Below are 15,020 nucleotides of genomic sequence, written 5' to 3'. Positions count from 1 at the left end.
TCGTTTTTTTGCTCCCCTTGTTCCCAGAGCCATAGCGTTTTTATTTTTTGGCCAATACGGCTGTGTGAGGGCTTATTATTTGCAGGATGAGTTGTACTTTTGAACGACATCACTGGTATTACCATATCGTGTACGGGAAAAAAATTCCAAGTGCGGTGAAATTGCAAACAAAGTGCAATACCACAGATGCTTTTTTTTTTATTATTTTTTTTTACCACGTTCACTGCATGCTAAAACTGACCTGCCATTCTTATTCTCCAGGTTATTACGAGTTCGTAGACACCAAACATGTATAGGTTATTTTTATTTAAGTGAAGAAAAAAAATTCCAAAGTTTGCTTAAATAAAAAAATAAATAAAATGGCGCCATTTTCCAAGACCCGTAGCATCTCCATTTTTTGGGATCTGGGGCCGGGTGAGGGTTTATTTTTTGCCCGCCGAGCTGAAGTTTTTATTGATACCATTTTGGGGTAGATCCGATGTTTTGATCACCCGTTATTGCATTTTATTGCAATGTTGCCGTGCCCAAAAAACGTAATTCTGGCGTTTAGAATTTTTTTCTCGTTACACCGTTTACCGATGGGATTAATTCTTTTTTATATTGATAGATCAGGCGATTCTGAACGCGGTGATACCAAATATGTCTATGTTGGATTTTTTTTTTCATTATTTTATTTTGAATGGGGAGAAAGGGGGGTGATTTAAACTTTTATATTTTTTTATTTTTTTTAATATTTTTAACCCCTTTACAACCCAAGGTGGTTTGCACGTTAATGACCAGGCCAATTTTTACAATTTCTGACCACAGTCACTTTATGAGGTAATTATTCTGAAACGCTTCAACGGATCCCCCTGATTCTGAGACTGTTTTTTCGAGACATATTGTACTTCATGATTGTGGTAAAATTTTTCGATATCACTTGCGTTTATCTGTGAAAAAAACGGAAATTTGGCAAAAATTTTGAAAATTTCGCAATTTTCAAAATTTGCATTTTTATGCCCTTAAATCAGAGAGATATGTCACACAAAAGAGTTAATAAATAACATTTCCCACATGTCTACTTTACATCAGCACAATTTTGGAACCAACATTTTTTTTTATTGGGGAGCTATAAGGGTTAAAAGTTGACCAGCGATTTCTCATTTTTTCAACAAAATTTAAAAAAACATTTTTTTTTTTTTTTTTTTTTAGGGACTACATCATATTTGAAGTCACTTTGAGGGGTCTTTATTAGTGTTGACCGAGTATGTTCTGTTCAGAGTATGCCAAGGCGAGCTCCAAGTATTTACAGCTGCTCGTGATATGGTTGAATCGCTCCCGTGAGCATGATTTGCAACTGTTTGACAGCTTTATTACATGTGAGGAATGTGTAAGAAACAGACATTCCTCCCATGTAATAATGCTGTCAAACAGTAGCAAATCATGCACATGGGAGCGATTCAAACATATCACCGAGCAGCTGTAAATACTCAGAGCTCGGCCCGAGCATACTCGGCGAAAGGGTTAACAGAACATACTCGCTCAACACTAGTCTTTATGACAGAAAATACCCAAAAGTGACACCATTCTAAAAACAGCACCCCTCAAGGTGCTCAAAACCACATTCAAGAACTTTATTAACCCTTCAGGTGCTTCACAGGAATTTTTGGAATGTGGAAGAAAAAAATGAACATTTAACTTTTTTCACAAAAATGTTACTTTAGACCCAATTTTTTTTTATTTTCGCAGGGGTAACAGGAAAAAATGGACCCCAAAATTTGTGTGCAATTTCTCCTGGGCATGCAGATACCCCATATGTGAGGAAAAACACTGTTTGGGTGCACGGCAGGGTTCGGAAGGGAAGGAGTGCCATTTGACTTTTTGATTGTAAAATTTGCTTGAATAATTAGCGGACGCCATGTTGCATTTGGGGAGCCCCTGATGTGCCTAAACAGTGGAAACCCCCCACAAGTGACACCATTTTGGAAACTAGACCCCTCAAGGAACTTATCTAGATGTGTGATGAGCACCTTGAACCCCCAAGTCCTTTACAGAAGTTTATAACATGGAGCCGTGAAAATAAAAAAATCAAACTTTTTCCACAAAAATGATGTTTTAGCCCCAATTTTTTTATTTTCACAAGGGTAAGAGGAAAAAATGGACCCCAAAAACTTTTGTACAATTTCTCCTGAGTACGACAATACCTCATATGTGAGGAAAATACAGTGTTTGGGCGCACGGCAGAGTTCAAAAGGGAAGGAGTACAGTGTGACTTTTTGAATGTAAAATCGGCTGGAATCGAGAGAGGATGCCATGTCGCGTTTGGAGAGCCCCTGATGTGCCTAAATAGTGGAAACCCCCCACAAGTGACCCCATTTTGGAAACTACACCCCTCAAGGATTTTATCAAGGGGTATAGTGAACATTTTGAACCCAGAGGTACGACATAGAATTTGATAACATTAGGTCATCATATTGAATAAGTTGTCATTAGTCTTGAGCGCAAGTGCTCACTACTTGAGTTTGCATCGGGTACTCAGGTATGCACCATGTATCGAGGGTGCTCGAATGACATGCTCGAGTCCCCGCCCGCATGTTTCATGGTTATTAGACACCCAAAAAAAAACACGCGGGGATAGCTCGTGCATGGCAGGCAATCCCCGCGAGTTTTTTTTGGCCACGAAGCATATGGGGCGGAGACTCGAGCACCCACGATACTCAATGCATACCCGAGCACCTGATGCAAACTCAAATAACGAGCACTTGCGCTCAACACTAGTTGCCATATTGCCTTTTTTTTTTACACTTTTGAAAAAAAAAACAACAACCCTAACCCCAACCCCAGCGTTTATTTTATAAGCCATTCCTAGTGCGGTATAAGTGATTAGACGACTTTATTCTTCGGGTCGGTGCGACTACAGCGATACCATAATCACATCGGGTTTTTATGATTGACAGCTGTCACACACTAAAAGACGCATTTTTTTGTAAAATCTAGTTTTTGCATCGCCATATTTTGAGAGCTATAAGTTTTCCATATTTTGGCCGACAGTCATGTGATGGCTTGTTTTTTGTCGGATGAGTTGACGTTTTTATTGGTGCCATTTTCAGGCATGTAACATTTTTTGATCGCTTTCTATTCCAATTTTTGGGAGGCAGAATAAACAAAAACCAACAATAAAGGAATTGTGTTTTTTTACATTTTTTTATTCTACTCTGCGTGTGGTAAAATTGATAAGGCAGCTTTATTCTTCGGGTCAGTACGTTTACAGCGGTACCACATTTATATCGTTTTTCTATGTTTAGGCGCTTTTACACAATAAAAGCTATTTTATAGAAAAAATTATTTTTTAGCATCGCTTTATTCTTAGAGCTATAACTTTTTGATTTTTCGGATGATGGAGCTGTATGGCGGCTTGTTTTTTTGCGGGACAAGATGATGTTTTCAACGGTACCATTTTTATTTATATTTGTCTTTTTGATTGCGTGTTATTCCATTTTTTGTTTGGCAGTATGATGATAAAGCATTGTTTTTTGCTTCGTTTTTTATTTATTTTTTTACCGTGTTCACTGAAGGGGTTAACTAGTGGGACAATTTTATAGGTCAGATCGTTCCGGACGCGGCGCTAACAAATGTGTACTTTTATTGTTTTTTTTTTTTTCAGAATAATATTTATTGATGGGTACATTATATTTTTATTTTTGGTGGATTATTTTTTTTTTTTTTTTTATATTTTTACAATTTTTTTTTTTTTTCCCCACTTTGACAGTTTTTTTATTTTTATACTTTGTCCCACTATGGGACTTTCACTTTTTTAATTCTGATCGCCTGCATAGCATAGGGATGGAGCACCATCCCTGTGCTATGCAGGCTGTCAGCACTGCACAGTGAGAAGATAGTTTGGTCATGCACTGCGCATGACCAAAAAAATCTTCCTGCTGTCTGGTGACCCGGATGTTGTCATGACGACTTCGGGTTGTCATGGTAACATCCGGGAAGCCGCGGCAGACAGCGCTGGAGGCCGGAAGAGGAGGTGAGTATTGCGATCACCTCCCCTTAGCCACCGCAATGCTGCGATCGACTTCGATCACAGCATTGCGAGGGTTAATGTGTCGGGAGCCGTGCGGGACCGCTCCCTGCACATAGTACCGGGTGTCAGCTGTGACAATCAGCTGACACCCGGCGGCGATTGCGCCAGCACAGCCTGTGTGCGCGCGCGATCGCCATGACGTATTAATATGGGCCAGGCTCTTAAAGCCAAGGGCACAGACGCGTATTAATACGTCATGGGCTTTAAAGGGGTTAAAAACATTTTTTTTTCACTTTTTGCTTGCTTCTATATAGTCTCCATAGGAGACTAGAAGCAGCACTTGTCTGATCGCCTCAGCTACATAGAGGTGATCAGCAGATCACCTCTATGCAGGAGAAATGCTCCTGTGCTATGAGCGCCGACCACTAGGTGGCGCTTATAGCGATCAGCTCATGACAACCACTGGAGTCTGCTGCAGACCCAGGGTTGTCATGCCCACTCATCGGTGACCCGCGATCACGTGACGTGGTCACCGATGGGCGGGGTAAGTGACGTACTTCCGGCGCGGCGATGTTAAATGCTGCTGTCAGAGATTGACAGCGGCATTTAACATGTTAACAGCCGCGGGTGGATCGAGATTCCACCCGAGGCTGTTGCGGGCACATGTTAGCTGTAAGAATCAGCTGACGTGCCCGGTTCAGTGTGGGCTTACCGCCGGAGCCCGCGCTGAACAGGGGGTGACAGCCTGTTGCGTACTAATATGCCACAGGCTGTAAAGTGGTTAACACGAATTCAACCACAGGTAAGTCTAATTATTTATTAAACAGGTGTCCTACTTCCCCTTTCCTCTGCCACCTGAATTTGCCATTCACTCTGAAAAAGCAGCTTCACTTCTTGTCTAACAACTGCCAGCACAGTTAGGCTTTGTTCACACACAATGGGTTTTTTTACGGCACAAATCTGCAGCAAAACCTGATTTCTGGCAGGAAAGAAACTGAGTCAAAAATGCAGGTTTTGCTGCATTTTTTGGAGCGTTTTTTTTTTGCAGAATTGTGTCTCTTGTTCATGCTTTGTCTCTTTTATGCATGTACATAAAGAAGTTCAGTGAAAAAAATTCTCATTCTGGTTTTGCCATAACAGTGGGGGAGGTGAGTTGTTCAGGAATAGTTTAACTACAACTCAATGCACTGCCAGTGTGTATGACACTATTTACTTTCACACTATGGTCTGCCATCCAGTTGCACAGGCATTGTTCAATTTCACACCTCCCTGAGCCACAGGTATTGTTCAATATCACACATAGCTCAGCCAATGTTTACACTGTGCACATCACTAATATAATGAAACACTCCTTATACAAACTACCCGCGATGCAGAAATGCTCCGGATTTTTCCTGAGCGTTTCTGCATCTCCCCTGGCAGAAAAAACGTATGCGGATTGTACATGCGTTTTTCCTGTCAGGGACATGCGGATGTGAAGCGTTCTTCACATGCATTTCCGCATGCGGGTTGACAAGCACATAGCATAGCACATGCGGATTATCATTGGGGAACATGGCAGGCCTTCTACCATGCGTTTTTTAAGGGTTTCTGCAGCGTTTTTGCCGCTGCGGAAACGCTTAAAAAATGCATCGTGGGCGCACAGCCAAATACTGTTGTACTTGCTTATTTTCACTAAAAAGGAAGCAAAACCTGATAGCTAAGTTCACACATCATGTTTTTTTCACTACCCATTACTTCCTATGGGTGAAAAAACGCTGAAAGAAGTGACATGCTCTATTTTCCAAAAAAAGGCTGCAAGGCACAAAATACGCAACAACAAAAAAAACATGATGTGTGAACAGAAAATTCTGATTTCTCAGACTCTGCTGGTACTGCAAAAGGCAGCTGAAAATGTTCAAAAAAATCTGCAGCAAAAAACACTGAAAGAAACATGATGTGTGAACATAGCCTTAGGAAGATAAACAGCCTATTATACTCTATGGAAAGGGATGAATAGGAAGAGTGAAGAGCAGAGTGAGAATGAAAGCAGAAGGTGACACAGAAAGATACTAATGAGCTTTCTGACAAGTCTTTTACCTCACCATTGAACTGGATTCAGCATAGGACTTGAATGCCAAGGGCCAATCAGTAACATTTACTCTAGGGGCTCACAGTTCAGTTACATGCAAACATTACATCAACCTCATTCACAAATGTACCGTTGCCGCTACATAATAAATTAAGTTGATTGCTAAATGAATCTTGAGATACTGTCTTTGTCTGTACATAGTGAATTGAGTGTATTGTGCCAATTAATACTCATATAAAGGAATGAAGGGCCCACGCCTGCACAGGGGCCCACTGGAACAGTTACCTATTCCTCACTGAGCCAGTGAGAGCCTGGCTGGATTCACAGCTACACAGTACTGCTGTATAATATCCTCCATGCTGCAGCTATTTCTCTCTACTTGCTAAGGAATGAAGAGCAGGGATCCATTCCAGTGTTCTGTATAAGAGATTATCTCTCCCATACACAGAAGCTAGTCTACTCCCACCAGCGCAGACTCAATTGCATATTAGAGATAGATACTGCAGAGGTAAAACTGGTGAAAATGCAGGATACAAGTCATATAATGGTCAGAAATTGAATTGAACAAACAAGACAGCCTACCTGAAAAAGTACTTGAAGGTACAGTTACCCTTTAACCTCAAATGTATTAGTATATTTTATATTTGTGTGTAATGGGTTCTCAGTAAATCATTCTGCTGCCTATGCAAAGCAAGGCTTTCTAATTGACAGACCATGACCTAGATGTAGCCTTGCAAAGCTTATGTGCAACCCCCACTGACGGTAAATCTCTCAAGGCCGTTAGTCAACAGAGTTTGCTGAAATATAACTGGACAATGGCACAATTCTGAAAAGAGGCAAGTCTCACACTGGGAGTGACATACGGCATGTCTGGCAGAAGGAACGTAGATTATGTATCTTACAGTTCTAATGCATTTATGGTTTTATGTGAAATGCTCATTGATAATCATGGCAGAGTGAAGGAGTTGAAGCAGGATTTGTTAGCTGTGAGTAAATGTTGGATTTGGAATGCAGAGCAGCTGCAATGTACAATGATGTCACAGTGCGATATGCCATTGGTTAAACCCTGAACAGATGTGCGGATGATTTCTGCCAGAAGACAGGAATCTAAACTGCTGCCAGGCCATAACACATGTACCAAGCAGGCTCAAGTCCATTCTAGGGACAGTCCCCATGAAACGGCACAGACAGGCGCAGGGAAAGAATCCTTAAGAATAACATCTATAAAACTAGTTGATACATCAATATTGGCTAAGCAGTCTGAAAACAATTACATATCTCTTTATAACTGTACGTGCAGACATTTTCCAACAAATTGCTTGCACTAAGAGAAATAAGAACTACACAAACATTAAAAATAATGACTTGATTTATTGTAGAATTAACTCCTTGTAAAATATTTTAAAAATCACTCATGAACGGGACATTTTTAGCTAAATGGTTTTAGTAGAGACGGATTTTACTATAAAGACCTAAATTTGGCACTATTTGGAGGGCAGTCCCTTCAGCTAAGTCCTTGCCTGGAATCATACGTTTTAGTGATTACAACCAGAGTGTTTGTAAACTTATTTCTGCCCTGCACAAATTCCAGGTCAACAAACACTAGTTTTAGAAAGTTATTAGATTGTTTACTTCGTACACTACACAAATATTTTAAAGGGGTGGACCAATACTAAATTTATTTTAATCCTAAATGTCTGTTTATTTAATGTAATAATCTAATCTCTTTTCTAATATACCGTACTTAAATTAAAAATTCCCTATTGTTCCTGCATTCTCTGCACCTACCCTGAAATGTAGCATCATCAGTGATGCCTGTATCAAGGGCTGGGCTAGTCCCTACTCTACTGAGGACAGTGCATGATGAGAAGTGTTGAGCCAGCAAGACAGCACTGTCTTTACACATTGGAAGAAGATAACCCTGCGTGCAGGAAAAGCAGAGACCAGCCCCACTCCGGCTCGTTATGACCTGAAAGGCAGCTCAACACAAAATTAAAATAATAATAATAATAATAATAATAATAATAATAATAATAATAATAGTCCCCCAATGTATATGATTCAGCTTGCATTACCTTATATTTCTATTCACTTAGGTCTTATTATCTCACGGTGACAGCCTGGGAATTAAAGAGAATGTGCCACGATTTTTATTTTTGTATGAATAATTATTGGTTATATAATCAATTATTTTAATACAAAATAAATAGTGTTTTAAAAGTTTAATTTTTTTTTTTTTTTTCTGCCGTCACTGGGGGCTGCCATTTTCATTTGCTGGAGTGTAAGTGTCTGATCACAATGCTTACCCACCACAAATACAGCAGCCCCTGGGCTTAGAAGACTACGGTCCGTGTCCGACCACATCTCTTACACTGTGGCTGCCTCCAGCTGTGAAATAGACAAGTCCCTTGGGCTGTCCAAGTCACAGCTGTCGGGGAGCAAGACACAGATCCTGTGTGATAGCGTGCCAAACCAGGGATGTTCATGGGTGGAGCCGATTTTTTGGCGTGAACAAGCCGGAACCCCGAACACAAACCCGAATTTGAAATGCCGAACAAATTCGCTCAACACTAATCAGAAGCCTGACATTGTACTACAGTAAAGCTACCGCGCGGTTCTCACCGCTGGAGAAGTCACCGCCACAGCATTGTTCTGTGTATAGTATTTAATCTAATTCTGTGATACACTATGCCGAGCCCTGTATCTAATCCCATCATATGTGATGCACTACACTAAGCCCTGCATTTAATCCCAGGGTATGATACAGTCCATGTATCTAACTCTAGCGCGTGATATGGAGGGCAGCACCAACTAACAGAATTTGAGCTGCCAGCTGTCCTCGGTGACACTGTCCACATCTCAGTATAACTTTGCAGTCACCAACAAAATGGCTCTGCACTGTTATCTTAAATTTCATCCTCTCTTATCCTTTTGCAAATGCCCAGAAGGGAAGGGGAAGAGTGACATTACCAATACGTAATATGCAGATCATGCCCATTGTTACTGCAGTCGTAATGCAAGTTAGTAGTACGATAAGTTTTCAAGGCAAATTTTAGCTGCTGCTCCCCCTAGTGTTTAAAAAAGGAAAATATCAAACCTTTTTAAAACTTTTCAGATTTTATAATTTTATACCATTATATATTTTTTTTAAATAAAACATTAATACCTTACTTTTTTTTTTAACTATTGAAAAAATATGTTTTTATGGCACATTCCCTTTAAATGGCTTAATGATCTCTCATGGAGGTCATCTCAGTCAATAGAAGTTCCTGTATGATGAAATTGCATGGACTGTACCACAGAAGCTCTCTCCACAGAGAGCAGACAGAAACTCCTATTGCAGATAAAGATGATTACTACACAGCTCCTGTCCCAATTATAATATCAGATTAGCTCTCCATCACTGTATACTTATCTCAAACCTCCAAAAAATACAGCCCATGGGCCACATGCAGCCTGCCGAAGGATGTTGTGCGGCCCACAGAGAACCAGGAGACTCCGGTTCTCATCTCCCTACATTCAAGTGATTCAGAAGCTAATACAGTTGAACACTTTGGTGGAGGAGTGGTCATCAGCCCCCGCCCCAATGTACAGCACCGTAATGGGGTCATCACATTGTGACCTCATTACACTGCTGCTGTTGCCTGCGCCGCAGTGCAGAGGTGTCGAGGACGTGGCTGGAAACAAAATGCTCCATGGAGGAGCGAAAGATTAAATATCCTATTGTAGGAAGAGGTGGGTTGGTGTTACTATGAGGGCACCTAATGGGGCAAAGGGTGGGGGGGAAGGGAATTTTGAAAATAGCACTGTATGCAGAGGAGCAGGGTGTGTGGTGAACATTATGGAGAGGGGCAGGGGAATGGCGGAACATTACCGAGAGGAGCTGTGTGGGGAGGATATTGTGTAGTGCAAAAAGAAAAAAAGGGTTCTCCAGCGATGACAAACAGTTAAAAACCCATCTTTATTGTAGAAATAGTAAAATCTGTATGCACCGGTTCACAAGGAATATCCAAAGATACAAAAATCAACGCGTTTCAATGAGATGCCTTAATCATGGACAGATGATTAAGGCATCTCGCTGAAACGAGTTGGTTTTTGTATCTTTGGATATTCCTTGTGAACCGCTGCATACAGATTTTAAATATTTCTACAATAAAGATGGATTTTTAAATGTTTGTCATCGCTGGTGAACCCTTTTTTTCTTTTTACATTTGTCTTCACGTCCGAGGCTAGGGCGGCTGCGTGTGAGGCTTTATACCTGCTGGCAATCTTCAATGTGGTGAGCTGACACGCTTTCCTTACTCCCCTCTGTATATATGATATTATGTAGTTGGGCAGTGTGGGAGGAATATAATGGAGAGGAACAGTGTGGGTGGACATTAGGGGAGGAGCTGTGTGAGGAGATATTATGAAGAAGGGCATTGTGGGGGGACATTACGGAGAAGGGCAGTGTGAGGATATTTTGGAGAAGATGGAGAAGGACAGTATGGGAGAATTTTATGGAGAAGGGCAGTGTGGTAGGATATTATGGAAAAGGCCAGTGTGGGAGGATATTATGGAGAAGGGCAGTGTGGAGGGACATTATGGAAAGGAAAGGGGTGGTGTGGGGGATATTATGGAGAAGGGCAGTGTAGGGGGATATCTTGTGCAGGCAGCACAGTGAGGCCCAATTATTTATTCAGGGGAACATCATAGGAGATATTTTTAATTATGGGGCAATATAAGGATACTTTTATTTTTATAGGTACTGTGTCGGGAAGTGCTTCAGAAGGCTGGAGAAGGGGGATCTCTGGGGAAACTAGCTCTAGGTGTGAAATGTCATCATGGTATCTGTACTATGGCAAAATAGTTGGAGAGAAAAGAGTTTGGAACGACTTCAATCAGAGAAGATGTCATCTATAAAGGTACCCGATGTTAATATTTATTTGTGGTACAGATTACACCTCATCAGTACTGTGGTTCCAGTATGGTCAGCGGTCTAATGATAGCTGGTAACAACAATTCCCAGTATCTCCTTACCATTGCTAAGGACATACAGGGAGTTGCAGGTTCACATGATACACATGTATATTGTGCTGACCTGAAGCTGCAATTGATCAGTGTACTAAGCTTGGTGATTTATTCCTGTACTAACGGTGGTTCTGGCGCTGCATTCATGTACCGACAGTGGTTCTGGCACTGCATTCATGTACCGATTGTGGTTCTGATCATGTAGCAATAAATAACGTGCTTCATGTTAAAATTGAACAATACTCAAAACTTAGTTTTAAAGATTAAGAGGATCTGGTTGAGTTTCTGCTCCAAAAAAGCAGTGCAAGTTTAGGCATGATAACATGTATTTTAATCCAAAGCTCTTTAAATCCTTCTAAAATAATCAAAACTTGGTTCTAGTGATGTATTAATGTATTGCCAGTGGTTTTGCTGATGTGTTCATGTAAGTACCCCTTTAATTTTTTTTGCAGCCCTTTGGATTGGATCAATATGACCCAAAAATGTTGTGCACCCCTAACTTATCTGTATACGCTCTTAGCTTATTTAGAAAACAAAGAAACATTAGCTCTCCATGACTGTATACTTATCAGTATGCTTATTTAGGAGAATATAGAGAGTAACAATCACCTTGTCCCCACAGCAGGCAGAGAATCTACTAGCTCTATCGGCCCATATGATGCATCATGAAATCTATAGCAGAGCATAAATTAATATGATGCAGGACGAGAGCTAGGAATAAAGTTGCAAGTGGAAGGAGGCTTAACCACAAGGAAGTACACTACATACAAAAATGCACAGTGTAATAAACAACCAGATAGGAGAGCAGGTATATTATTAAAAACAAATGGGAATGGCCAACTCTCTGAGACTTTCAAATTACAGAGAGGCACTACGCAGGGCTGTCCTTTGTCGCCCTTCCTCTTTGCCATGGCCATTGAACACTTGGCGTGTCGCTTAAGACACTTAAGAGATTTTACTGGGTGTAGATACAGAGAAATAGAGGAGAGAGTGAACCTCTATGCAGATAACGTAATATCTTTAATTTAATTGGAACATATCTGTCCTGATGCCAGTAGATCTTCTGACCCATTCTCCAGTAGTCAAGCAATCTCAATTACAAGTTGTAGGCAAGTTCAAATACTTGGGAATAATGGTCAGTACTAAGCCTAAAGAATATGTAACATTAAACGTAGACTCTTTGTTAGATAAATTTAGAATTAAGGTGAGTGAATGGTCCAGACTCTTGCTATCAGTTATAGGTAGAGAAAATCTTATCAAGATGATCCTTATGCCATAATTGTCATGCGTGCTACATAACGCTCCTTGTTGTCTTCCTCACCTCATATTTCGTAAAGTACAAGCCATGTTTAGAGTATTAATATGGTGTAAACAGCATGTTCGAATAAAATGACAAACTCTGCAAGTAATAAGGATGAGGGCGGATTGGCTATTCCGGATTCATGACTGTATTTTATTGCATCCCAAAAACAACACTTCCATGGATGACATGGGCAAGTCAGGTGCTCTTCTTAAACAGAATGTGAAATGGGCTTCACCTTTGTATATTCTGGAGACTGGGATTCTCCCAGGTGGAATCCTCTTACGTTCACATTGGCATTCGTATATAAAGGGTGGGACAGGAGAAAGACACTATTAAGGGAAATACTAAACACACACCACTATGGTGTAATTCCACTGTGGGCGAAGTGTAAAAGCTAATGGGCTTCTCTGGTTGAGAGCAAAAAGGGATCTGGACGAGAGAACAGCCATTAAACTCTTTCAATACCTCCAAGAGGAATTTTATTTATCACAAAACACTTTTTACCAATATCTACAAATCTGATCGGCTCTCTCAGCTCAATCAGGTCTGATAGACCTTAGCATACAACATCATCCCCTAATCGATACTATTGCTTCTACAAGCCATACAAAGGGTTTAATCTCTACCATACATAAGTATCTATTGACATCCCAACTGGATAATCACCCTCTAATAGCTCAAGCTAAATGGGATGCGGATGTTGGCCCTATATCAGAGGAGCACTGGAGAGAGATTTTAGAAACTGTTCTCAAACTATCACTCTGTAGGACCCAAAGGCTCTCTCAATCATATTTAATTCATAGAGTGTACAAAACGCCCAGCTTTTTACACAAGATAGGGTATCGCCATGATGCAAAATGTTCTAGGTGTGGGATTAATGAGGTGCATTTGATGCATATGATGTGAGAATGTAGACAGATAGGTCCATTTAAGAAAGAAGTCATCTCATTGATAAAAAGGGTGTATGGAGTGAAACTATTAACAGTATGGTGCCAGGCAATACATCATGCAGGAGGTAATGTCATTTACAATATGAGCATTTCTTTTTTACCAGATATGCTAGCTATGCTCCTAGTGTCTGGATTATATGTGCCATGTATATGTTTTGATATAATTTATTTGATTTATAAATATTATAATGGAGCATTGTTTGGAAAAATTTGAATGTATATTCTATTTACCTCCTGCTACACACTTTTTGTGGGGTTTTGGTGCCATCTTTTTTTCCCACTATCAGTTTTTAATGATTTGTATTTTGAATTGATCTAATTAATAAACTTTCATTCTGTTGCTAAATGTGGGTCTCCTGTACAATTTCGTTGTAGGATCTTTGTATCTATTTGTACTGAACCTGTCGTTTGTTCCATAAAGATATCTCGGCACTAGATTGTCTTTAGTAAATAATTATATATGTGCCATGACTGAAGATATCCTTTTAATTAGACCCCCATACAGTACAGACCAAAAGTTTGGACACACCTTCTCATTTAAAATTTTTTCTGTATTTTCATGACTTTGAAAATTGTACATTCACACTGAAGGCATCAAAACTATGAATTAACACATGTGGAATTATATACTTAACAAAAAAGTGTGAAACAACTGAAAATATGTCATATTCTAGGTTCTTCAAAGTAGCCACCTTTTGCTTTGATGACTGCTTTGTACACTCTTGGCATTCTCTTGGTGAGCTTCAAGAGGTAGTCACCGGAAATGGTCTTCCAACAATCTTGAAGGAGTTCCCAGAGATGCTTAGCACTTGTTGGCCCTTTTGCCTTCACTCTGCGGTCCAGCTCACCCCAAACCATCTCGATTGGGTTCAGGTCTGGTGACTGTGGAGGCCAGGTTATCTGGTGTAGCACCCCATCATTCTCCTTCTTGGTCAAATAGCCCTTACACAGCCTGGAGGTGTGTTTGGGGTCATTGTCATGTTGAAAAATTAATGATGGTCCAACTAAACGCAAACCGGATGGAATAGCATGCCGCTGCAAGATGCTGTGGTAGACATGCTGGTTCAGTATGCCTTCAATTTTGAATAAATCCCCAACAGTGTCACCAGCAAAGCACCCCCACACCATCACACCTCCTCTTCCATGCTTCACGGTGGGAACCAGGCATGTAGAGTCCATCCGTTCACCTTTTCTGCGTCGCACAAAGACACGGTGGTTGGAACCAAAGATCTCAAATTTGGACTCATCAGACCAAAGCACAGATTTCCACTGGTCTAATGTTCATTCCTTGTGTTCTTTAGCCAAAACAAGTCTCTTCTGCTTGTTGCCTGTCCTTGGCAGTGGTTTCCTAGCAGCTATTTTACCATGAAGGCCTGCTGCACAAAGTCTCCTCTTAACAGTTGTTGTAGAGATGTGTCTGCTGCTAGAACTCTGCGTGGCATTGACCTGGTCTCTAATCTGAGCTGCTGTTAACCTGCGATTTCTGAGGCTGGTGACTCGGATAAACTTATCCTCAGAAGCAGAGGTGACTCTTGGTCTTCCTTTCCTGGGGCGGTCCTCATGTGAGCCAGTTTCTTTGTAGCGCTTGATGGTTTTTGCAACTGCACTTGGGGACACTTTCAAAGTTTGCCCAATTTTTCGCACTGACTGACCTTCATTTCTTAAAGTAATGATGGC

General features: G+C 40.7%; 1 protein-coding gene across 3 annotated transcripts in view; it reads right to left on the bottom strand.

Moving 5' to 3' along the window:
• The window catches only part of ARHGAP26 (Rho GTPase activating protein 26), a 608,729-nt gene that overhangs the window by 396,218 nt on the left and 197,491 nt on the right, over positions 1-15,020 (bottom strand). The gene's annotated exons all lie outside the window — the stretch shown is intronic.

Source organism: Phyllobates terribilis, unplaced genomic scaffold (genome assembly GCF_046119375.1).
Source record: "Phyllobates terribilis strain yellow unplaced genomic scaffold, ASM4611937v1 Scaffold_11__3_contigs__length_659146591, whole genome shotgun sequence".
In the NCBI taxonomy this organism is placed as follows: Eukaryota; Metazoa; Chordata; class Amphibia; order Anura; family Dendrobatidae; genus Phyllobates; species Phyllobates terribilis.
The sequence above is the reverse complement of the archived record's forward strand: the minus strand, read 5'-3'. Positions and strand labels throughout refer to the sequence as shown.